Source organism: Pteropus alecto, unplaced genomic scaffold (assembly GCF_000325575.1).
Source record: "Pteropus alecto unplaced genomic scaffold, ASM32557v1 scaffold39, whole genome shotgun sequence".
NCBI classification, from domain to species: Eukaryota; Metazoa; Chordata; class Mammalia; order Chiroptera; family Pteropodidae; genus Pteropus; species Pteropus alecto.
This window is the reverse complement of record NW_006443568.1, coordinates 8,489,248-8,516,004: the sequence shown is the minus strand read 5'-3', so window position 1 is coordinate 8,516,004 and position 26,757 is coordinate 8,489,248. Positions and strand designations below refer to the sequence as shown.

The 26,757-nt window shown below is 38.0% G+C and overlaps 1 protein-coding gene and 1 pseudogene across 1 annotated transcript in view; one reads left to right on the top strand and one right to left on the bottom strand.

Moving 5' to 3' along the window:
- The window catches only part of WASF2 (WAS protein family member 2), a 58,166-nt gene extending 36,164 nt beyond the window's left edge, over positions 1 to 22,002 (bottom strand). Inside the window, exon 1 of the mRNA XM_006924363.3 lies at positions 21,820 to 22,002. The gene's annotated coding sequence lies outside the window, so the exon portion shown is untranslated. The remainder of the gene's footprint in view (positions 1 to 21,819) is intronic.
- Positions 12,136 to 12,254, top strand: LOC112472981 (annotated as a pseudogene).
- Positions 22,003 to 26,757: the final 4,755 nt, after the last annotated feature.

Sequence of the window (26,757 nt, the reverse complement as noted above, 5' to 3'; positions counted from 1 at the left end):
ATGTGCAAAAGTTGTTTAGGGTAAATTCTTCGGAATGGAAATGCTAGGTCATGGTGTAGGCACATCTGCAATCATGAAATAATGCCAAATTGTTTGGCAGATAGGTTGTACCCATTTATACCTTGGCTTGCTGGGTTCTGGGTTCATATCCTTGCCACCACTTTTTGTCAGACTTCAGTTTTTGCAAATTTGATGTACACAAAAAGTATATCACTGTAGCTTAATCTGCATTTTCCTGATTGCTAATGAAGCTGACAATCCTCAACCCTTTTTGTAGGATGGAGATACTTTTCATTTTTCTGAAACACTAAGATCAAGTCCCTTCTCTGAAAGCCTAGAATGGCTGGAGGTCATTCAGAATGCTGCCTCCCAATAATTAAAATGATGAAGACTGGTCTCTGTTAGCACTAAGGCAAAACTATGACCAAATCTCAGGCATACACTGACACCTCATACAGAGGCAAACCTGAAATTTTTCATCTGAGAATTAAAGGTGAGAGGGATTTTAGAAGGACTGAGATTGAAACTGAAGAAAATCAGAGAGAATGATCAGGGAAAATATGTGGCATTTAAGGCCTGTCACTATCTAACATTAACGTACTTCTTTAGCCTACTTTCTGCCTATACTTTTCCAGTGCTCTACACTTCAGCCTCTGTTCACCACAGAGGCCCTTCTGCACTCTCACGCCTCTGTGATTCCATTCAAGATATTTTCTGCTTCCTGGAATATCCACTTTTTTTCTCCCCCTGTTTCTTGAAACTTTATTAATCCTCCTCTGTCCAGTTCAAATGTAATTGCTTCCACAAAGTCATCCTGACCCTGTTCCCCAGAAAGAATTAATCAAGCCCTCCTCTGCTTCAATAGCACTCTATTATTCCTCTATTATAGCATCCATCCCACATTACAGTTGTAACAGGGAGAGACTGTAAGCTCTTTGAGGGAAGGTACTATCTTTTAAATCCTGAGGTGCTGAGCAGTACTTCCGTTATCCATCAATCCTTCATAAATTACTGGATAAGTGGATAGAGAGATGAACAGAATCTGCTGAGAAAAAAATCTCTAAACAATGGAAAGGTCCTTTCTGACTCTTGCTGACTATTAAGAAACAGCCAGAGAAAAAGCAAGGAAGGAGAAAGGGAGTGGGAGCTAATGAAGAATAAAATGTGACAATTAGGTGCCCTTAGTAGAGACCTATGTCAGGAAGGGCAGGAAGTGAAATGTAAACCTAAAGTCACCTTCTTAATGAGGCACAATAGCATGGAAAAGTGGAATTTATAATTGATTCTAAACCTTAGGCAGTATCTTGAAATTCATCTAGAAATTATTTGGCATGGTGTTTCCTGTAGAAGTTGTTTAACTACAACTTCAATTTATTTAATAGTTAAAGGTTTTTATTTTTTCTTAAGTCATTCTGGTAAGTTATCTTTTGCTAGGAATTTGTCCACCTTATTTATATTTTAAATAAGTTGTCATAGTATTCATAGTATTTCTTAAGTCGATTAGCAAAAATTATTTTTATTAGGACAAAATGACTAAAAGAGTGGGGTAATGGCAGAGATAAGGATCCAAGACATAAAGATTTGAAATTCCACAATATTTTCCTGTGTATTTGTGTTTCTAGAATGGACAGGGGATCAAGTCTATCATGGTCATTTGTACATAACATGTTTTCAAAAGTATTTGATATTCAATACCAAATAAAAACATAAAATTGATAACAGGTATTTTATTTTAATAGTTGATATTGATTAATACATAGCTGACTGGAGTCATATTTGCAGTTATCTTTAAAATAAAGATTCTAAAAATTAAGTAAAAATTAGTTTCGGAAGCCACACTTATTCATTAAATTAGATGTAAAAAAAAAAAATTACCCGTTTAAATATAGCGATTTACTGAATTTAAAGAAAAAATCAGCAGGTGTAAGAAATTTAACAGCTTTCAACTATAAAATACACGTTAAAAATAAAGACTATTGTTACTATAAAAGCATATTTCATGATTTAAGAAAAGTCATTTTAGTGGTTAAAAAATAAGTTATGCTCAGTCATTTGTTTTATCCACTCTTTTCCCAAACCTTGATACCATAGTAGCTAACTGGAAGGAAATCTCTGATGTAATTTCAGCGTCCTTGCCCTGTACCACCTTCCCCTGCCCTAGTGGATGTGTACTTATTTTAATACATTCCAACTGAGGAAGGAGAAGCCAAGAGGTGGTGTGATCTTTAAAAATCCAGAAGAGACTGTACTAGAATAATTTTGAAAGCTTTTAAGAGAGTGACCAAAAAATACTATTCTTCTATCAGCGAAGGTCAACCTCTTTAATTGGACATGGCTCCAGGAGAGTAATAATACAAATAACCACGATTAGAAGAACGGCAATAGACACTGCCTGGGCAATAGATCAATGAGACAGCACACACACCTTTGATTCTAGACTGGTATAATCCTTTTTAACAAACATTAACAGCCTACAGTTACTGTACAATAAGGTTTTCCCAAATGTCTATGGGAAGTTGACAGTAGTAATACTTCTCTGCCAATCTAGTAACACAGATGCTTTTTACCAGCTCTTCTCCTTGTAGAAATCATGTTAATAAAGATGTTTAGGGACTTATGGTTTTAAATGCCAATATTTTTTAAAACTGGACAAGTGTTATAGAAATTCTTGTTGGTATTTTTTAGACTTAAAGAAAATGAAGTTTGACAAAGAATATTTCCCAAGTGGTCTGGAAGGAAGCAAAAGAATTAGTAAAATTGAGAGGAGAAGATATGAAAATGTATCAAGTGAAGGTTTGTTGTTGGCGCAAGAAAAAGGTGTCTGTATGTGTAAACAAGAATCCATGGTAAACAAAATGCAATTATAATGAAGCAATTATCTGTCTTACATTCGTTAAACCCGGACTCTGCCAAGAAGTATCCTTTTAGATGTCCATCCATCTTGGTTTACATCAACTGTCCCAGAGTAATTATTAAAAGTATTCCCTCTTACTCTTAAAAATGAACTAGTTTACACAATAAATTATATGATCATTCTATCTTCGAAGAACCACAAAGCAGAGCTACTAAAACAGCTCAATGTTCTGGATCCATAGTCCCAATTATTTAACATTAACTACAGATATACCTCATTTACCATGAATAGAACAGCAGAATAGCACTGTGATTAAGACTGGCTACTGGAACCAAACGACTTGAGTTCAAATCTCAGCCCTGCTGTCTAAATTCTTTAGCTGTGTGGCCTCAGAAATTTTTTGAAATAATTCCAAACTTGGAGAAAAGTTGCAAGAATAGTACAAAGAACTCCCCCTATCCCTTTACCCAGATTCATCAATTATTAACATTTTGCTACATTTACATTGTTTTTCTCTACACACACACACACACACACAATTTTATTACTAATTTTTTAACCATTTGATTATAGATTGCAGACACGGTGCCCCATCTCTAAATACTGCAGGGAGTCAAAGTTAACTCTTAAGAACAAACTATAGTACAATTATTGCATGAGAAAATTTAATAATGATATAGTATTATCACCTATCATAAAGTCTATTTCTAAATTCTACCAGAGTCCTAATAACGCTCTTTATAGGGAATTTTTTCATCAACCCAGGATCCCAATCTAGAATCATGGGCAGGCTTTTTAATCTCTGCATAATAGTTTCCCCATCTGTAAAATGGACATTAATAACAGTATCTACCTCATGGGATTACTGGGAAAAATAGAGGAGTAAATATACATAAAGAATTTACAACAGTTGCTGGTATTTAGTACAGGTGTTAGCTTTTAGGGAATGACAGACTCCACATTAGGTAGAATTGTCAGATAATGGAAATAACTCTTTAGACACTATACCTTTCAAAGACATTTTACGAAACTCTATGTAAAATATATTGTGCATATTCATTATTTCTTAAACAGAATATACTAATTATAATTTAACCTTTTCTTGGTATCTCAGGGTCTTCATATCAGCAGTGCTACTATGCTTTAAAACTATGATGCTGTCAGAGGCTCCCGAGGTGTGAGGGCTATATGCCTCTGTAGTAAAATGGCTATAAAGTTCTGGACACACATCTTGAATCTCCTTCTGCTGTCATGCTTCTGATCATTAGTGTGTATATGTACATCTAATCTGTATTATTCTAATAATGCTTAGGGTCATACAAAGCTTCTAGTTAAAGCACTTTTATGTGATCTCTCACTAACTCAATAAATATCTACTATATCATCTGATTAATTAGCTGACTTGAATCGCACAAAGTCTGTAAGAAGAATATGTATTACTACTCCCAATTTTAATTACTTTATTACAGATGAATAAATTAAGACTCAGAGAGGTCGAGTGATTTACTTTGGGCCACAGAGTCAACAGGCAACACAGTCAACCCTCATACTCTGGATCCTCTGTCCCTCAATGTACACAATTATGAGTGAGGCCCTAAGGTGATATTACTTTTGAGGTAAAGTGAACAAGCTTTCTGAAAGCTCTTTGACACTCAAAAGAACATTCAGCTTACTTTTAAATGCAGAGTTGCATTATGGTTGGCTGAAACTACCAGATGTCTGAATCTCAGATGCTCTTTCTCTGCACTTTCTAAAATATTCTCTCTAAAATTCTCTAACTTTATAACAACACTTTATTAATACAGACTCCACACATTTGAAATGACATAATTTCAGACCAGAGTAAAAGTTTACCTCTGACTAATAAAGACTGGCTAAGAAAACAGTGTAAATAAGATTGCAGGGAGAAATGTTTAATGAGCTGTTTTTAAGCATTTCAGGAGTCTAATTTACATACAATTAAAGTTAAATTGCACATCATTCTCAGCTATTCATTAAACCAGGTACAAGGACCTCTACCTAACAAAATAACCTGGTAACACTATTAGCCTAGTTTCAGTACTATATGACTCAAAGTAACAGCTGCACCTAAATAAAAACAACATACAACACTCTCACTAGGATTTACCCCAATTAGCCCAAATTAATGAGGTTTGATTGTACCTCCAATGATGACCCACAAAACCTATCTTCCCTTGACCGCCTAAAGTTGAAGCACTAATGCAGTTAAACCACCTGTCCTAGAAACTAGGTAGAGGAAGCAAAACAAAACAGCAATGGCACAGAGCTAAGAGCCAGAAGGCTAGGGTTCTAGGCCAGATTATGCTGCTAAATTTGTGTGACCTTGGTTAAACCACTCTACTTCTCTAGCCTCCAGTTTCCTCATTTACCAAATGAGGAAGCCAGTAACAATATGGTTTCTAAATACAATGTCACACTAAAAAGACCCAGAGTTCTTTGGATCCTTTTAAAGGGCAGGAAATGTACAAGACAAGTCTGGAACATCTTATCGAACTAGAAAGCAAGGAATACTATCAAAGACTACTGCAGTTATGTCAAAAAGAATCAGGAGCCAACCTGAAGAAGCTCCCACTGGTCCAAGATGGAACTAATTGAACATCAATAAGAATTAACTTCAATGGATTAAAACATATCAAATACGTTAAAATCTATAAATTCATAATAATGCTAAAAAAAAAAAAAAAACCTCACTGATCCCCTCTGGAAGATGTCAGGGAACCAAATTATTTTGAAAATATGTAAATAAAGGAATAAAGGGAAAGAATCAAATATTTATCCTGCCTTTCCTATGTAAATCAAACCTCAGGGTAACCAAAGAGTTAATAAGGAAAGTTTTTCTTTTCTGAAGTATTCCTACTAATAAATGAAGAAAAAATGAAATTTAGAATATCATCATTTTGCAAACATCTAATGAAATCAATCATTATCCATGACCATTTACAACAGTGGTTCCCAAACTTTTTGGCACCAGGGACCCATGCTCCTAAGAAAATCTAGTGCCTGATGATCTGAGGCGGAGCTGAGGCGTTGATGCTAGTGCTGGGGAGCAGCTGCAAATACAGATGAAGCTTCGATGGCTTGGCTCGCCCACCGCTCACCTCCTGCTGTGCAGCCAGGTTCTTAACAGGCCACAGACCATAGGTCTGCACCCCAGGGGTTGGGGACTCCTGATTTACAACACGAAAAGAAACATCTAGACATTATAAGCTTCCTGATGGAAAAATACAATAGCACTAGTGAAGCATTACTATCAAAGCAGGAACCTGGTTCAGGTCTAGCCTCTAAGCTGTGCTGTCCAATAGGTAGCCACTATACACATGTAGGTACTAAGCACTTGAAATGGGGCTCATCTGAATTGAAATGTGGTATAAGTATAAAACACACACCAAATCAGAGTTAGTATAAAATAAGTATGTAAAATAGCTCATTGATAATTTTTATATTATGTGTTAAAATAATAATAGTTTGCAACTGTAGAGTTAATAAAAAATTATTTAAATGAATTTCACTTGTTTTTTCTTACCTTTTTAATGTGCCTCCTAGAAAACGTTTCTTACCTTTTTAATGTGCCTCCTAGAAAACGTTCATTTGAGGCCTGAATATTTCTATTAGACAATGCTACTCTATATCTAACAACTAGTTTACAGGGAATACAAAGGATAGAGGAACATAAATGAATCACAGAAATTAAATTAACAAAATCCAAAATGGGGGAACTATAGAACAATCTGTTTTCTTCAAAATCTCTCACACACACACACACACGAAAAAGAGAGGCAAGAGGACTATAGATTAAAAGAGACTTAGGACCAAATCAATGTATGGACCTTTTTTGAAACCTGATTCAAATAAACCAAATGTTTAAAGATAAAGAGGGGCAGGGATGAAGGAAGAGAGGGAGAAAGAGAAAGCAATAGTGGAAATTTGAACATCGACTGGATATTTGATGATGTACGGTATTTATGTTTTTTTTTTTAAAACAAGTATTTATCTTTTATCTTTTAGAGCTATGTGCTGAAATTATTTATAATATAATATAATATAAATGATATGATATATGGGATTTGTTTTTTAAAAACCCAGTAAGGGTGATGGAGTAGGTGGTGACAAAGATAAAACAAAACTGACTATAAGTTTGTAACTGTTCAAGCTGAGTGATGGGCATATAATGGTTAATTATACCATCCTCTCTACATTTGTATGTTTGAAATTTTCTGTATTTTTTTAATGAGAGAAAAATTTATCTATAAGGACAGTTTCAGCTCTCGACTCTACAAAATAAATCATGAGGTTGGCTAGTACCTCAAAAGGTCAATCTAGTTTTCTGCCTCCAGAAACATTATCTGCATTATTAACTTACTCAACAAATATTTATTAACTACTAAGTACAAAGACTATAGAACTGTAGAAGATGTACAAAGATATAAGAAATAATTTGTTTAAGGAGAGATGAGAAAAGTACATAAATATAAAACAAAGAAAAAAGAGATGAAGTCATGTTTTACTTCTAAGTAAATCACAGAAGGCACCAAAGAGAAATGTCATATAACTGGACATTAAAAATAGGCAGGATTTAGAAATACAGAGACAAGGAGTATTATATCTGTGGTGGACAGTGTGAGCAAAAATAATGATACACTTCTGAGGAATGAAGATGAGTATAGTATTGCAAAACCAGATCAGAGAATCTTAAACATCAGGCTAAGTTTCTACTTAGTCATTAAATGATAAGAGTCACACAAATGGAGTTATAGATTATAGAATAAATATTTAGGAAGATGCTATACATCTCACTTAAGCACAGTAGAACAGAATAGAGCTAGGGAGGGAGCTTGGAAGTAGAAACAATAGTCAAGGCAAAAGGTAACAAAAGACCTGAAGTACTAAGAGAAAAAGATAGGGAGGGACCTGAGAGTGTCTTGGCATGAAGAGATAGGGAGTTCAGAGAAGTCAACAGTAACTAAGGCTTTACATCTGAATGAACTGGGAAAATAATGGAGCCAATGTTTGTTTGCTATGTTGGCAGTCCTATACCAATCCTGACTGAATGAATGAATAAATACGAACATGTGAGTAAAGATAAAGGGTAGCAAGCCAGGGGATTTAGAAGAGGGAGATGGGCAGAAGATAAGTGTAACTTTCATGTTTTAACCGATGAGGAAGTCAAGGTCCTGAAGGAAAATGCTGCCCACGTATGCTAAGCATCTTTCTTAGCAAAGCAAAAGTGCCATCATTAAAACCCATATAAACTCCATCTGTAAAACCTGTAAACACCTCCTCCCAAGCAAGGAGGAGACAAGCTGTACCAATCTGACAACTAGTTCCCAAAAGCAAACAATCCACGAAAAGCTGGAAATGCAAAAGGGTTACCCAGGTGGAGTGATCCAGTAAGAAAATTCATAGCTGTAACTGAAAAAGTTTTTTAATTATTAAAAAAAAAAAATCTGGAATTGGGGTTCACAGGTGGAAATACAGATTTGGGAGTTCATTACATGGAGGTTGTAGTCAAAGACAGTGTAGTTAAAGAGAGAGTAGATGACCTCCCAATACAAAAGTATAAATAGAGAGGCAAGGTCAGGGCCAACTTGGAGATTGGCAAAAAGGAAGTATTAAGGAACACAGAAGGAGAACCAGACCAATGCTTTGTCATAAAAGTTAAGAGAAGAATTTCCAGAAGGAAGGCATGCTTAATTCTTGTCTGCCTCTTTGATTCGCATATCTAATCCAACATCGTCCTGTCATATCTACCTCTAACATACATACAATATCTATCTATTTCTCTCGATTTCTTTTTCCACCAACCTAGTTGAAGTCTCCATTATTACCAGCACTTCTGCAATAACCTTGTTACTCACCTCAATCAACTCCTACCCCCATGCAATCTATTCTCTTTGCAACAATTGGATTAGTCTTTTAAAAATAAAAATCATATCATATACCCACCTCCCACTTTAAACTCTTTAAGTGACTGGATATTTAAAGATATTGGGGTGTGACAATGCTAATATAATTATGTTCTAATAGGAGAATACTTGTATTTTAGAGATATATACTGAAATATTTACAAATAAAATGAAGTCTGAGATCTGCTTCAAAAATAAGAGCAAATGTCTGAATTTATTCTATGGGGCCAATATTACTCCGATATCAAAACCAGACAAAGACCCGCCGCTAAGATCAAAACAAGAGTACAATGTCTGCTCTCATTACTTCTGTTTAACACTGTATTGGAGGTTCTAACCAGGGCAATCAAGCAAGAAAAAGAAATATAAGATATGAGATAAGAAAGGAAAAAGTAAAACTCTATTTGCAGATGACATGATCTTGTATATACAAAACGTTAAGGAATTCACAAAAAAAACAAATAAAAAAACTGTTAGAACCAAAGTAGCAGACTTGTACACAATATCAATATATAAAAATCAATTTTATTTCTATAAGCTAGCAATGAACAATCCGAAAATGAAATTAAGAAAACAATTTACAACAGCATCAAAAATAAAGTAGGAATAAATTTAACAAAAAGATTTGTACACTAAAGACCTAAATAAATGAAAAGATATGCTATATTAATGGCTTGGAAGACTTAATATTGTAAGATGACAATACTTTCAAAATTAATCTGCAGATTCAATGATATCCCTATTAAAACCTCAGCTGGCTTTTTTGCAGAAATTGACAAATTTCTAAATTCTAAATTCTAAATTCATAAGGAAGAGCAAGGGCCTCAGCATGGTCAGAATAATATTGAAAAAGAACAAGGTGGAAGTATTCACACTTTTTGGTTTCAAAACTTATAACAGAGCTACAGTAATCAAGACTGTCCAGTACTGGCATAAGAACAGACATTTAGATCAGGGGAATAGAATGGAGAACCCAGAAACCAACCTACACATTTAGGGTCAATTGATCTTTGACAAGGATGCAAGAAAATTCAATGTGAAATGAATTAACTGTCCTTTCAACAGATGGTGCTGGGACAACTGGATATCCACACGCAAAAAAATAAAGTCGCACACAAAAATTAGCTCAAAATGGATCAAAGGCCTAAATATAAGATCTAAAAGTACAAAACTCTTAGAAATAGTCAAAAAGTGCTAACAACCCAAACATCCATTAACTGATGAACAGATAAATAAATTAGGTACATCCATTCATTGGAATATTATTCAGCCATAAAAAGGAATGGAGTAGTGACACAGGCTTCAATATGAATGAACCTCGAAAACATTATGCTAAGTGAATAAAGCCAATCACAAAAGACCAGATATTATGTGAGTGAATTTATATGAAATGTCTAGAACAGGCAAATCCATAAACACGGAGAGTAGATTAATGACTGCCCAGGGCTAGGGGAAGAAGAGAATGGGGAGTGACTTCTAATATGTATGTGGTTTCTTTTGGAGATGTTGAAAACATTCTGGCATAGTGGTGATGGTTGCAAACTCTTGTGACTATACTAAAAAATACTGAACTGTACACTTTAAATGGGTGAACTGTTTGGCATGTAAATTATATCTCAATTTAAAAATCAAAAAATGTCCATACAGAGACTTGTACACAAATGCTCACAGCAGCTTTATTTGTAATAGTCCCAAAATGGAAACAACCCAAATATCCATCAACAGGTGAATGGATAAACAAATTAGTATATTCATATAATGGACTATTAATTGGCAACTAATGATACTTATAACAACGTGGATGAATCTCAAAATAATTATCATGAATGAAAGATGCCAGACTCCCCCTCTCAATGAGCACACACTATATGACTCCATTTATATAAAATTCTAGGAGATACAAACTAATTTATAGTGATAGAAAGCAGATCAGGGGTTGCCTATGGACTGGGAGGTGAGCAGTGGGGAAGGAGGAGATGATTATGAAGGGGCAGGAGGAAACATTTAGGAGTGATGGACATGTTCATTGTCTTGACTATGGTGATGGCTTCACTGGTACATTCATATGTCAAAACTTACCAAATTTTACATTTTAAATATATGTGGCTTTTTGTATACCAATAATATCTCCATAAAACCGTTGTAAAAAAAAAAAAGGGCACTGTTAATTCAAGTATTTAAACTGCTAGAGTTCTATAGGCCAGATAATTTTAAATAAGTTACACTATTAATGGTAACACATGAGGTGATACATGTGTTACCTGGCTTGATTGTTGTAATCATTTCACAATGTATACGCACATCGAATTATCATGTTGCACACCTTAAATATATAACATTTTTGTCATGTAGCCAATTATATCTTAATAAAGCTGGAAAAAATAAACAAAAGTTATATTATTTTTTTAAAAATGACATTAGGAGAGGAGAAAGGGTATTAGGAAAAAAAGACTGGCCCTGAGTTAATAATTGCTGAAGTCAGGAGACAGATACATAGGGGTTCATTATACCATTTTCCTTACTTTTATACATGCTTGGAAATTTTGCATTAAAGTTTTTAAAAAAAAAAAAACGTCTAAGAACCTCAATTTAAAAAAAAATCTCTTCAAGACTGCTCACTTTACTTAAAAATAAAACTCCTTATCAGTCCTATGAATCTTTGAAATACTGTTGCCCTGAGAGTTCTTTCAACCTTGGAACTCTCTTTCCTCATCTCTTCATTTGGCTGGTTCATGTTCATTCTTCAGTTTCAGAGAAGCCTGTCCTGACCATCTTTATCTAAGTTCCTCCATTACTCTCTATTATAGTACACTATTTTATTCTTTTTGTAACATACCACAATCTTTCAACATTTTATGTTTATTTATTTATTGTCTATCCAAACTCCTTAAAGTACGTGAGAGCAGCTACCTTGCCTCTCAGTTCTCGAGTTGTATTCCTTGTACTGGTTACATAGCAGGTACTCAACAAATCTGTTGAATGTTAAACTAAAAACTCAATACTAGGCATCACCCTATGGTTGAACATTTAATATGACAAAGCCTTACAGAGAACCTACCGTTTGCAAGGGTTCAGGTAACACATATGTATACCTGAAGTGAGAGGATACATGACATAATGAAAATAGACAGAATTTTAAAAAACAAACAAACAAACAAAAAACCCTCTTCCAAAGGTAACTGAAAACAAAAAATAAGATTTAAGGAGACTAATTTTTTTCCCCCTGGAGAATTCATTTAAAAACATAAATAAGAGTCCTGATATAGTCCCTTCTCTAGATAAAGATGTGTAAACAAAGGGTTCCTCCAGGGATTGATGGGGAAACTTATCACAAGTAACATTTTAAAAAATTATCTATACTATGGCCATGCCACCCTGAACAAGCCCGATCCCGTATGATCTCAGAAGCTAAGCAGGGTCGGGCCTGGTTAGTACTTGGATGGGAGACCACCTAGGCAGACCGGGTGCTGTGGCCATAAAAAAAAAATAATAATAAAAATAAAATAAAAATTTTCAAAAAATTATCTATAAAAAACAATCTAGTGAAATTTTCCCAATTTGCAGATGACTACAGCAGTAGTTATAAGTATGATGGTACAGTTGTATGTTGAGAAATGCGGAAAACAGCTTCCATGTAGACAAAAATAAGGTCATGCAGTAATGGAAAAATAGTCCAAACTATAATTATCAGATGATGAGCTCTAAATCTACCTGTTACAATGCAAGAAAAGGGTTTCAGAGTCCCTGGACTTACCCTGAATATAGCTACAAAAAGGCAACAAAATGCTGGATGTTATTATGAAAGCTCTGGAAACACAGAACATATTATCCTGCCCTTGTGAAAACCAAAGTGTATCTGTACCTAGAATAAAATGTACAGTTGTGGTCATAACAGAAAAAAAGGTAAAATAGAGAAGACTTAGAAAGGTATCCAAAAAGACCAAAAGACAGAGGAGCTTCTGTATGCACATAGATTTTTAAAAAACAGAGATACAGACACTTTAATATGAAACACAGGATGTGAAACAGTAAATATCAGTCTCATATCAAACCTCAGAAATTATAAGGCAGAAATCTAAAGAAACAAAATCTAAAGAAAAGTTATTTAAAAAAACTTTTAAGTCAAAGTTTTAGAATCAGAAAGACAGGACTTTTATGTCAAAAAGAAAGAGAAAGAGAAGAAGAAGGAGGGGAGGGTGAGGAAATAAAAAGAAGGGAGGGAGAGAGGGAAAGTGATTGGCCTTGAATCTAGTCCTAGTAAGCTTAAGTAACTATGTGACCACTCAATTTCTTTGAGCCTCACTTTTCTCATCTGCAAATAACAACTACTTTGAAGGAATGATGTGAGGATGGAGATATGCACACTACTCAATTACACAGTATACACTTACTACCCAGCAGCTTTTGCTTTTATTAGGACCAATAAAAAGTAATAGTTTAGTACCCAATCCAGTAAATAAAGTAATAAAACTCATTACTCAGATAGGGAGTACAGAATGTAAGAAAAAAATAATTCAAAGATAGTCTAGATGAATTCATAGGTAATAATTCCATAAGAAATTCCTAAAAGAAATTTTAAATTTTGGGTAACAGAGCCCTAAATTTTGAATGTGACATTTTTATCCTTTTACCAAGCAGTAGAATTCTGGGCTAGATACATGCTGTATCAGACCAAATATGCCATTTCTTAATTTGTGACCACAATTGTTAACTTTTATTGAACACTGGACTAAGTAATTACATCATTTAATCCTTCTGATACCCTTTAAAATACGCTCTACATTTTACAGTAAAATTAGATGGGTCTCTAATTTACAGATGAGAAAGCTAAGGCTAAGAGAGTCACTGCCCAAGCTACACATACTGAGCTAGTAAGCAGATAAGCCTATTTCTGAACCCAGATAGAAGGACTCCAGAATCTATACTCATAACCACAGAACTATACTGCCTCCTACCCTGCAAGAAATATTGGGTGTTGGGTATGCAAGAATGAGGTTAGTAATGAAGGAGTACACAGTGAGTATTCAAAAATGTTGCCTGACAAGGCCAACTCAGCCAAGGTCACTGCCAGCCATTTACTCAGATTTAGGGTGGCCACAAGCGTGAACACTAAAATAACAAGAACTGATTAATGGATGTGACAAACCTAATGTAAGGAGGGAAGCCTAAAAATTCCTATGCTATCGTCTCAACTATAGTAAACAAAGTGCAGAAAAAGAGGAAAATATATCGAAATGCTAACTGGTGGGATGATGGGTGATTCTTATTCTCTGCTTCATATTTTTTGAATTTGGCAATTTTTTTTTTTTACAAAGAGCACTCATTTTCATAATTGAAAAAAAGCAGAAATAAAAATAAATCTGAGAAAACTTTCATTATTTACTTCTGGTTGTGTAATTCGTTGCAATGAACATGTACTATTTTGTAATTTCAAAGATACTTTAGAAACAAATAAATCTAGAATATTAGAAAATTACATGCAAATCAAAGCAAGAAACAAAGGGCACGATGTAAGAATAAGAAAATTAGGAGATGCAGTTGGAAGAACTATATATACACACATCAAAAGACTTGGGTTCATATTGACATAAACATCAATGTGGACGAATCTCAAAAAACGATGTAGAACAGAAGAATTAAGACACAAAAGAGTGCATACTGTATGAGTCAATAATGCAAAATTAAGATCTGAAGACGGAAATGAGACCAGTAGTCGCCTATAAAACAGTGGGGATTGAATAGGAGGAGGTATGAAGAAACTTTGGAGGATTATGGACTGTTCTATCCATTGATTGGGGTGTTAGCTACACATGTGCTTACATTTGTCAAAACTCATCTGATTATATACTTGCATTTCTATACATTTCATTGTATCTAAATTTTACCTTTTATTTAAAAGACAGGGTTCAATCTCAAATCTGCTATTATAAGTTGAGCGACTCTAAGGAAGTTACTTAACCTCCTTAAGCCTGTATATCTATAAAATGTAGTTAATAACAATATAATTTATTTCAACTGCTGGGGACTGACTGTAATGGTATACATCAAAGTAGAAGCACTATGCTTTGCAAATTATCACCCAATGAATGCTGAAGAAGCTTTAAAAATAAACAAGGGGGCAAAGCTCATCTTATACTTCTCATAATTCCACAGATACCTTTGGTATCAGAAATACTACCTTTTAAAGACTATTGGTATTCTACAAAGGGAAATTTACTTACAGTTCTAAATTGTGAATGGAAGAGAACATTGATGGGCATGCCATAAGACCTCCTACAGTTGAATACAATTTCTCAAGGTATGATTTGAGAGAATGCTTTTTAGACTCAGTACTTGCTAGAACAATGGCATTATGAGGTGGGGGAAGTTCTCCAGTCTAAATACTTGAGAGTAAAAGAATTGCTCTTGTTATTTTACTAGATTAATTATAAAGTTTAAATGTCACCATAACCACATCGTTTATATGTGTATAAGTATGTATGTGTGCACATACACACACATATTTACTCACATTGGAACTAAATTGAACTACTGCTTCTTCCCAAAAAGTTTTCTATATTCTAAAACTAAGAAACTTAATTCTGTTCAACCAGAATTTTACAACTAAGAGAGTATGTCTCAGACTTTTTGATATTTTACCAGAAAAGAAAAACAGCCTGAAAAATATTGTAATATCACAAGCAAAGTTAACAGCCTCTCCCATCAACCTCAAACTGTTTTTATTAGTGTGCAGAAATCATGATGAAGAGCAAATTTTTCTGATACTTCTATATATGAACATTATTTCCTCTGCGAGCATTCAACAATTCTTGTTTCTACTCTTCTCTTTTCTAATTCAATTCTGTTTGGTTTCTAAGTTAAGAAGTGTTTCATTTGCATAAATGGTAACTATTCTGAGACACCATTCATAACTATACATTTGAATTCTCTAGAGTACCATTCATAAATTCAGATGGAACCGAAAAAAAAACTCATTCAACTTCACTTTAATGGTTACTAAGACATGAATGATTACAATGTTACATTGTGGAAGGCCGGCCAAAGGAGAGTGAAGTCCCCAAATGTTACTATCAATTTGTCATCACTTCATGAATGCCTAGAGGGACCAAGGACCACTGCCTTCACCAATCTATCACAAAAGATACCAAGTTTAGTAAAACATGCCCATTAGTTAAGTGTTTTTTAGAGTTACAAAGTATCTATGTGGAAACAACAAAAGAAATATTTTAGTCATGAAGCTCAAAAATTAACAAAGAATCCCACACTTGAGGACATTTATTATACTCACCTCCCTCTATGATTCTACCACTCATACCCTTGATTTAGTAGTTCTAAACAGGGCAATTGTGCCCCCAAGGAGACATCTGACAATATCTGGAGACATTTTTGGTTGTCACAGCTAGTGTGTGTGAACAGGGTGAAGAGGTGCTACTGGGTAGTGAGTAGGTAAAGACAAAGGAAGGGATGCTGCTAAACGTCCTATAATGCACAGGAAAGCCCTCCACAATTACAGAATTATCTGACCCAAAATGTCAATAGTGCCAAGGTTGAGAAACTCTACCCCCAGGTCCATGAGAGACCTACCTCTCAGAAAACACTTAATAAACGTGTGCTGATCTGAACTGAAAAGACATGACTTGGAAGAGAAGTCTACATGAATGAAGTAAAATAAGCCATATTTTAAGTATTATTAGCTTCTATTACACCTTTATTGAATGTTAAACACCAGTCATACAAAAAATAAACCAACAGTCTGGCCTTTAAGGAGCTCACAGTGAGGTAGAGGAAAAGAGTTTTGTAATTTGTCTGATATCATATTTGATAATCTGATAATGCTTTAAGGAAGGAGAAAACATACAAGAGAATCACTCAACTTTTCCTGGGAATGGTTCATGGAATAGAAGACATCTTAGTTCAGTTCTGAAAGACGAGAACGAGGCATCTTATTTCACAGCTTACAGGCCTCTTTCCCAACAAAGAGCTGTTCGTTTCTTCCATCAACAAAAAGTTATGGAACATCAATTATGTTCCATGTATCGTGCTATATGTTGGAGACCCAGTCAAATTACAACTGTCCATTTCTACCCTTGGCATCATGGGTGCTTAGCAGTCCACTTCCCTCACCAGAATCCCCAATGATTCTTGCACTTCTACCTATTCCCAATTTAGCAATTGTCATTCTAATCAATCTTAGGCAGTAAGGCCACCACCCAAGGAGTAAATAAAACTTTGAATTGCCTGTTGACACAGACTAATCCTGCCTAGGTCAAAAAATCAGGATGGTGATGCTAGCAGAATAGCTAGCAATGAACTGTCTATGGGTCCAAATTTGCTAACTGCTACATGTATGTTAGTATCTTGGAAAGCTAATTTACTTTATGAAAAAATCAGGGGCCTCTTCCACCCTACCCAATTCATGCCAAGACCAACAGCAAATCAATCAACATATATTTACTGAGCACCTACAAGCACCTATAGATGTGTGCTTATGTCAATGGTTCTCAGCCCTGGCTGTGCATTGACATCAGAACTCCCAGGCCAGATATGAATATTTTTAAATGGTAAATGATGCAAGACAAGTTTGATGCCTTGGCCTTTCGGCATTATGGAATATAAAAGAAATTCCTGTCTTGAAGAGCAGATCCACAATCACAACTGAGTGACTTGGATTGGATGTTAGTCCACTAATTTGTAATCCTTTTATAATATCATCTGCATTTATTAAACAGAAGAAACTGGGGTAGTCTGGATAAGAACTGTTTATATTCCCTAGTCCAGTCACACACCGACTCCACTTGCAACTCCTGATACATTTTTCCACACTCTTTTTATCTCCCAGACAGTGAAAGTACCATTCTCAGAAACTATGGAGACACTCCAAGTAGGAAGATGAACTGAGGCGCTCAAATCAGATGGCTATGTAGTATCCTAAAGGCCAGAATCTTTCCAAGCATGCTGTCATGGGGCTTCTTTTAAAGAGAAGAAATAAATCTTTAACTTCCAACAATACCAGTCACCTCATTCTCTAGCTGAAGTGTCCAAGGAAAGTAAAGAGTAGACTGAGTTTTTGTAAATTTACTCCTAGAAGTCCTTGGCCATTTAATCACCCAAATTCATAAAGCTGGTAAACTTGAGTTTTTCATATACCATACGCTTAAAATAAAAATATTCTAAATTAAGTATATTTTAGTAAACTCCTCACCAAGATGTGCAAATTATGGAGGCTTCATAAATTTAAAAAATTTCTGACCTAATTCCCATCCAGCAGCAATGACCTCATACTAAAGACCATCCCAAAGAGAACAGCAGCAGCTTTAAATTCTGCAAACATGAATCTACAGATCCTCAACCTGATGAGTCTTTCTCTGAATTACATGGTAAAAGGTACAATTCTCTTAACTACTATACAAATAGTGATGAGCAAAAGACACTATAAATTATGATTTTAAAAAGAGTAGGATGTCAGTCAAACATCTAAAACAGGGACCATATGGTATTAAAAGGTAAATTTTGGTACTTGAGGAAAAATGCACACTGACACATATTAATTAGAATAAGAGTGTTACATGAAAGAAACAAAAAAAGTGTCTTCTTTGTAATATTGCTTTTAGGACCCAGGACTTCGAAATTAGCTTGGTGTACAATACTTTTCTTTGCAATTGTTCTTGTCATCATATAAGTTTTATCCACAGAGGTCCACAATCCCTCAACTTCAATTCCAAAATCCAAAAGGCTGCAAAAAACAAGTTTTTCATTATTCATTTGGCAGCAAAACCTGATGTAAAATGACATGAGGCTATTTATAGTATTTATTTATCCCAGTTGGTGTGAACATTCTGACATTTTACTACAGAAATAGTAATGTGTTTGATTACAAGGTGCTGCCCTACACCTCCCTGGGGTGTTACATAACCACAGTACATGCACCATATTCCATTTCTTTTTCTTCCTTTTTTTTTAAAAAAAAAAATTATATTAGCTTCAGGTATATACCACAGTGGTTAGACATTTATATAATTTACGAAGTGATCCCCCGAATTACTCCAGTACCCACCTGGCACTATAGATAGCCATTACAATATTATTGACTATATTCCCTATGCTGTACTTCATATCCCCATGACTATCTTGTAACTAATTTGTACTTTTTAATCCCTTCACCTTTTTCACCCAGCTCCAAAACACCCCTCCCATCTAGCAATCACTAGTTTGTTTTCTGTATCTATGACTCTGTTTTCATTGTTTGTTCATTTATTTTGTTCCTTAGATTCCATATATAAGTGAAATCATATAATATTTGTCTTTCTGTCTGACTTATTTCACTTAGCATAATATCCTGTAGGTCCATCCAACTCATTGCAAATGGTAAGATTTCATTTTTTATGGCCGAGTAATATTCCATTGTATATATCTACCAAACTTCTTTATCCAATCGTCTATTGATAGACACTTAGGTTGCTACTATATCTTGGCTATAGTAAATAGCGCTGCAGTGAACATAGGGGTGCATATACCTTTTTGAATCAGTGTTTTGATTTTCTTTGGATAAATACTCAGAAGTGGAAATTGCTGGGTCATAAGGTAGTTCTATTTTTAATTTTTTGAGGAACCTCCAAACTGTTTTCCATAGTGGCTATATTACTTTGCAATCCCACCAAGGGTTCCCTTTTTTCCACATCCTCACCAACACTTGTTTTTTGATTTATGGATGATAGCCATTCTGCCAGGTATGAGGTGATATCTCGTTATGGTTTTAATTTGCATTTCTCTGATGATTAGTGACGTTGAGCATCTTTTCATGTCTACTGGCTATATGTCCTCTTTGGAGAAATACCTATTCAGATCTTCTGCCCATTATTCCATTTCTAAAATCTAAGAAATTCTAAATTTAGAAACACCTCTGGCCTCAAGAATTTTTTTTTTTTTTTTTTTCTGGCCACAAGGGACTAAATCTTACATACAGAAAATATAACCAATACTGAGAATGAGGGTAGACCTTCATATGCAATAAATTCAATGTCTTAACAACTATTCACAATATACATCCTATAAAATAAAGCATTAAAAAATAAAAAAAGACAACAAATGTCAAAAACCTAACACACCATTATGTGTTTTTCAAGTAATGGTGACATTTGCATCATCTGATATCTAAATCAATTCATCTTAAGTTGAAGTTCACTAATTTAAATCAGTTAAAATAGACCTAAAGACTGCAATTGGTATTTATGTTGAGAAAAAAGAATCATCCATTGATAATGTACCCAGTAAAATGTTCTGATTTTTAAAAACTTTATCTCAGAAGGTTTAAAATTTTTAATTATTTCATTCTAGAATACAAATTCTGAACACTGAACAAATTACAATTGACTATTTCTGTGAAAGCAGAGCTTGGGACAAGGACAGCAACAGAAATAGCTCTTAAAGTTATTTGAACGGGAAGAAGAGTTTCACAGTTCTTTCCTTCCTTCCTCCTTCAGTTGCTGCTTTCTGGTTTTAGAATTTCAAACAAAGAAATACATATTGGCTCCTCTACTAAGAAACGCCCTCTTTCTCAGCTACTTCCTCCTCCAATTTTCTTCCCTACCATTGACATATGAGAACAATACACACTGCGGGTTCTACCATTTTAATTAACCAAAAACTCTGAGGCTTGGAAATTAAGGGCTGCAATTTAAAGTACCCAAATATCTCCCATTCCAGATCCACAATCATCACTCATCTGGAAGTCAGATATCAGGGAGAAGAAAGAAAGAAACATTACGCTTAATCAGAGGTAGGCTATTGAACCTTTCACGCCAGGAATCCAAAAATAATTTGAACTAACAAATGAGAAATTTCTCCCATCCCAAGAAAACCTGGCCTTCATAGGGAAGAGAAAAGAGTTACTGGGCTGGCACCACTCTAAACTAAGAGTCAAGTCTATACACCAATAGTTGGTGGACTTTCTTCTATGGGCCATCCAGGATTCAAACTGAATGAACTCTTTGAGGTTCTGATACATTTCAAAGTGACTTTTACAATTTAGTAATGGTCTTTTCTAACTCACAGGAAGAACAAGGAGGGTGTTCTTATAATTAACCATCCAGAGATCAAGACTCCACCTGTCTCCATGCCAGAAGTCAAATCAAATGTCTGAGACCAGACCGCTCCAATTTGTGACAAAGCAAACTTCTTGTAAGTGGACAGTGACTTCCCCCTTGCCCAGTGAGTCTCAAAGGAAACAATTTATCCTTGGTAAGCTCTGTACCTTACTTACTGTGTGACCTTGGGAAAGTTACTTAACTCCTCTGAAACTTAGTTCCTCATGTGTAAATCTTAAGGGTTAACTGTAAAAATTAAATCGGAAAATATGCCTAAACGAGGTCTGGCACATAGCAGGAACGCCATAAATTGTTTGGGTCCACCCAAAGCATTCGTGGAAGGGCCCCTTTCGCCAGCTTTCCTTACTCTGCAGTTACCATCCTGTACACATACGTACCTTTCTCTTCCTTATTCTGCAGTACCGTCCTGTACACGTAGGAATGCACACGTACATACAGTCCCACCACCACTCTGCTACTTAGCGGACCAGGGGTCTCAAAGAGCACATCAAGTCCTTAATGGCCCAAAGATGGAAACCGAGGCTCCGCCTGGGGAAGAACTTGCCCAAGATCTCAAACAACAATCTAGGCTCCAACTCATGTACATCTGCCTGCAAAGCCTTCGCTTTACAAATGGAGAAACTGAGGCCCAGACAGGGAAGTGACTTGCCCAAGGTCACACAGCGATCTGGTTGCAGAGACGGATCAGGTTAGGGCAATTTCGAAACCTCACAGACTCGCGGGCCTCTTCAGTCCCCAAGGGGATCTCCAGGACACATTCCCCCTGGGGAGTGGAGAGTAAGACGCCACCCTGCGCTGACCGCTCGTCTGGCCTCTGCTGGTACCGCGAAGGAGGTGCGGCAACCACTCCCGCAGGACCCTGCGCGGCTCGGGAGGGGCAACCTGGCCGGGCCCGACGCCTCACGGCGCGGCCCGCTCGCAGGGACTTGTTGCTCACCTGGTCTCACGCGGTCGCCCGCAGCGACGGACGGGCCGGCCAGCCGTCTCCACCCAGGGTCTGTTCCCGCGGGCCGCCTCGCGGGCTGCCACACTGCCGGACCCCCCTCAGCGCGCTACGCCCCCAGCCGCGCTCGCCCTGCCTGCGTCCGCCATTACGCGATTCCCCGCCCTGGGACGCAGCCACACCCCACCAGTGGCTCTGATTGGCTCTCTGCCCCACCCGCCTGGGGCTTTCGGGCATTCCATTGGCCTGAGTGAAATGCCAGTTAAATAGCTACGCAAAAGACGTACTCAAGGGTACTGTCCCGGGAGCTCCACCCGAGTGACTTCCGCAATCGGAGTAAACAGCAAGGGGGAAAACCAAGTGAAAAGGGGGTGGAGGTTAAACTAAATCAACTTCTAAATTCAAGGTAGGAAAATTACACCTAAGAAAGTGTAAAAACTCGTGCAAAGTGTATTTAAAGAAGAAGAATTATTGTTAAAGTGCAAATAACTAGTATTTTTGTTGGAAGGGCGAGGGCCAAGCCCATGAACTTGCTGTGGACACCCCTTAAGTTGCGGGTAGTTTTGTCCCTTCCCTCCCGGTCTCTGGCCCGGCCGAAAGTAGGGTGGAGAGAGTGAGTCACAAGCTGTGGCCCGCCGCAGAAGGTTCCAGTCCCGGGCGGAGCCTGGGGTCCTGGGACTGGGAGATGGTTCTGACAGTCCAGAGTCAGGTGAACTGGACCCTAGTTCAGCCTCCACCTCACTCTGCGAGTGCAGATAACTCCCTGAATTTATCTGGGGCTTAGTTTGTCCTTCTGCGAAATAGGAGCGGTCTTGTCTACCTCACGTCCTGGAGTGTTTGATTAAAATTCATACATGAGTGAGTATTTGTGTCTTGTTGATTATGAAAGGCTGCAGCTGGATATCAATGTGACAAATTCGCAAGTTAGCAAAGATACCTCATTTAGGTCTCTAGAGCAACTCTAAGGCAGATATTGCCCCCGTTTTACAGAAGAGAAAACTGAAAACTCCATGATTTACCCTGGGTCACCCTGAGCATCTGAAACAACCTTGAGACTCAAACTTGTATCTTTTGGCTTCCATTTCTGTATGTCTCCCTTCCAGGCCTGGTGTACCCTGAGAAATGCTTACCTCCCGCAACCCCTTAGCATTCCAGAGAGCATCTTGAGGGTATCGGGCCAGTTTCCCATCTCTCTGGTCACCATAGACAGGCACAGGCCACACTCCAGTTATTGTTAATCTCTAAGGTTTCAGGGGAAAACTAACCATAGAGATGTACCTGAGCTCTTTATGGTGTCCTAGGAATCATAAAGTGAGTAAGATGACAGGTGGGTCAGCAATCCAGACAGAATCCCAAATGAGGACACAGAAGCTCCTAGAGAGGCAGTGATGCCATTGTGGGCCCTCAGCAGGGCAGCCTCCATGCAAGGACTTCAATCCAGGTCTCTCTGCCTTCAGAGCAGGGCTCTTTTCACTGCAGGATTGCTATTTGCAGAAGGGCTGCCTTGGCTGTAAATTTTAGTCCTTTTCCCTCTCTGGAAAGAAAGGAAGCCAAGAGAGAAATGGGAGGGGGAGCAGCCTAAGACTTTAGAAGGGCAAAGACCACTAAGTGGGTGGTGCCCATGGCCCCAGTGCTGGCTGAGTCCGTGACCTCCAGGCTCAAATTGGGACGTGCGGTCTGATGACCAATTGTTATTTAAATCCCGACTGTGGCCATTGGGTGCTGGGAAGCAACAGGTGCTATGCAGAGGTCAGTGGCTTTGGGGTCAGACTGACCTGAGATTAAATTCAAGCTCCACCACTTTCTAGCACTCTGAGCCTCACCTACGTCTTCTCTAAAATGGGGACAACAGTGCAGTTGTGAGAATTCAGTGACTAAATTGTGGAATTAATGAGTCATGTGTGAAAATATCCAGTAACTATTTATTCATTCATGGATTCATCTATTTAATAAAAAAATTATAAGCTCCAACCACGTGTAGGGCAGCCTGCCAATGGTGCAGCTACAACGGTGACTAAAACAGACTCAGACCCTCATGGAGCTTAGAGTTTGATAAGGAAGTAAGTCATTAAACAAATGATCAGATGAATCAAAATACAGTTAGAAACTGTGATAAGGAACAAGAAGGCAAAGTACAATGCGTTTATGAGAGTGTATGTCAGGGGGTGGAGGTGGGGTCACAAGAGGCTTCCTGAAGAGGGATGTCTCCAGTGAGTTTATGAGTGGGGATTAAGGAGGCATCAGGTAGTTGGGAGAAGTGTTGCAGACCAAGGGAAAGGGTGTGGAAGGCATCTAGGCCAATGGGAGATAGTGGCAGTGGGGAGGGAGGACATCTCACTGGGGCCTAAACAAATGAGGTGTTACAGGGGAAGGAAACTTGCTTTGAAAGTGGGGCTATTCTCCAAGGGTCTCTTTACTTTTCTGATAGTCCCTGAAAGAGTGCACACCTTGAGGCCAACCCACCAGGATTTGAATCTTGGCTCTGCCCTTGTACTTCAGACTATGTGACCTTGAATAGTCATCACACCTCTCTGTGCCTCACCTAGTCTTCTGAGAAATGGGCATAATGATAGCGGGTCATAAGGTGGAGATGAGGATTCAATGTAAAAATGTGTATAAAGGATTCTGGCACATAGAAGGCACTCCATAAATGGTACTTGGTCTTCCCAGAATAGAGGGAGGTGAACCTGAGGCAGCAGATTCGGCAGATACATTTGGGAGAGAGCTGATGCAAACATCTATGCACTAGGCAAATTGTCATCTGACTTTAATTGTCATAGAAGACTTTGGAACTAGGGAAGCCTGGGTTAAAACACAGTTATACCACTTCCTAGCTGTGTGACCTTGGGCAAGTATCTTCACCTGACTGAGCCTCAGTTTCCCTGTCCATAACATGGGGATCGTAATTGTTTCTATTTCTCAGAGCTGTGAAGATTAATGAGACAATAAACGTGAAGCACTTAGCACAGTGATTGGTACAGAGTAAGCAGTTGTTGAATGTTAATTTTAATAATTATTATTATTGATACCAGTAGTTACTACCTGTGCCAGGTAAAATTCTGGGGCTTTGCTTGAAGGTTGTCAGGCAATAGGAGTCTTAGTTTCTCTTTTTAGGCAGTGGAGATAGACAAATTGCTTTCAGAGGGGATGGTGCTGTACAAATAAGCACTAACATTGACTCTTGATTATGTGCCAGCCATGTGCTAAGTGCTGTATATGCATTAACTCATAAATCCACATCGCAGTCCTACAAGTTAGATCCTATTATTATCATTTTACAAATGAGATAAAGGAAACAGAGAGGTTATGTGACTTGCTCAAAGCCACCCAGTCAGGAAGCAGCACAGCTGGAATTTAAACTCAGTCAGGAACTTGAAAGGGTTTGCTGCTCCTGAGGGCAAGCCCTCCCTCTTCTACCCAAGGAGTAAGAGTTATCACCTGGGGGAATGAAATTATTCACTGCCTGTAGCAAGTCTCCAGGTTCCGGTTCCTAAGGCCAAGCCTCATTCCTTTCCCACCAACTTTTGCCTGTTCCTGAGACTAAGAGCAAGAAACACACCCTCTTCCTCTGCCAGGGGGAGCAAAAAGACATATACAGTCACCAAAACTGAGTCTGAGTCCCAACTGTGCCACTTAATGGCTCTGTAATCTTGATCAGGTCACATCCCCTCTCTGAGCCTCAATTTTGTTATCTATGAAATAGGGATGATAACTCTCTGCCTACAGCACTGTTGTGAGGAGCAGAAGAAATAAGTCCCGCATGTACCATCAGCACAAGTATTCCTCTCTCTGTTGCTGTGGGGATGGCAAGCACTCTGGGAAAGCAGCCTAAACCAGTATAAAAGGCAAAATGGCCATTTCTGGAAACAGTCCTGGGTTTGAGTCCCAAATCTGCCTTTTATACCCTGTGTGACCTTGGGCAAGTTATCTAACGTGGCTGAGCCTCAGTTTTCTTATCTATAAAATGGAGCGATAATACTGATCTTATAGAACTGGAAAGAAAACACTAGAATGCATAAAAAGCCATGAGCCAATGTCTGATACAGAGCTGGCAGAGTGCAGCCTGATGAGAGGTTCTAGGAGGAGAGGCAAAGGAGAAGAATCAAGAAGAATCACCCTGACTCCTCCATGCCACCCCTATCTGAGGGGAAGAGAGTGGAGAGCACTATGCTCTGAGCCTAGAATGATCTCCAGCCACTCCCCTACCTCTGGCATTCTCAGTTCTGTCTCTGTCTCTGTCTCTGTCTGTATCTGTCTGTCTGTCTGTCTCTGTCTCTCTCTCTCTCTGTCTCTGTCTCTCTGTCTCTCTGTCTGTCTCTGTCTCTGTCTCTCTCTCTCTCTCTCTCTCTCTCTCTCTCTCTCTCTCTCTCTCTCGTCAAACAAGTTCTTCTCCACTGAGCAATCCCAGGGGGCCCCAACCTCGGTTCCAGCCAAGCTTGCAGGCTTTCCCCGCCTCCACATCCTTAATCCACAGTCTTTGCATTTGCCATTCCTTCCACCTGGAATGCTCTCTCCTCCTGGAGTGCCTTTGATGGGGAAGAGGGGGTTGCTAAAGGGAAAGGATCTGGAATGATGCTCCCCCACCTCCTCGCTCCCCTCCCCTGCATCCCCCACGCTGCATGCCTGACCTCCCCCCTCCCAGCATGGGGATGAGGCAGTGCTGGGAGCGGGAGGAAAAGGGGGAGGATTCAGTGAAGGGCCCTCTGTGGGGTTTTTCACCTGCTCAGAAGAGGCAGACGGAAATGAAAGCTCTAGAAAAAACGCCTGCTGCTCTGCTCCCAAGGCCCCAGCTCAGTGAAGCCTTCCCACTGTACCATCTTCTCATCTCCCACTCTTCCTGCAGGCAGGTGCCACAGTCAAGGAACGTGGGTGGGCAGCAGGCCAGAGAGACCAAGGTTCAAATCCCATTCCTGCCACTTACCCAGTGAGTGG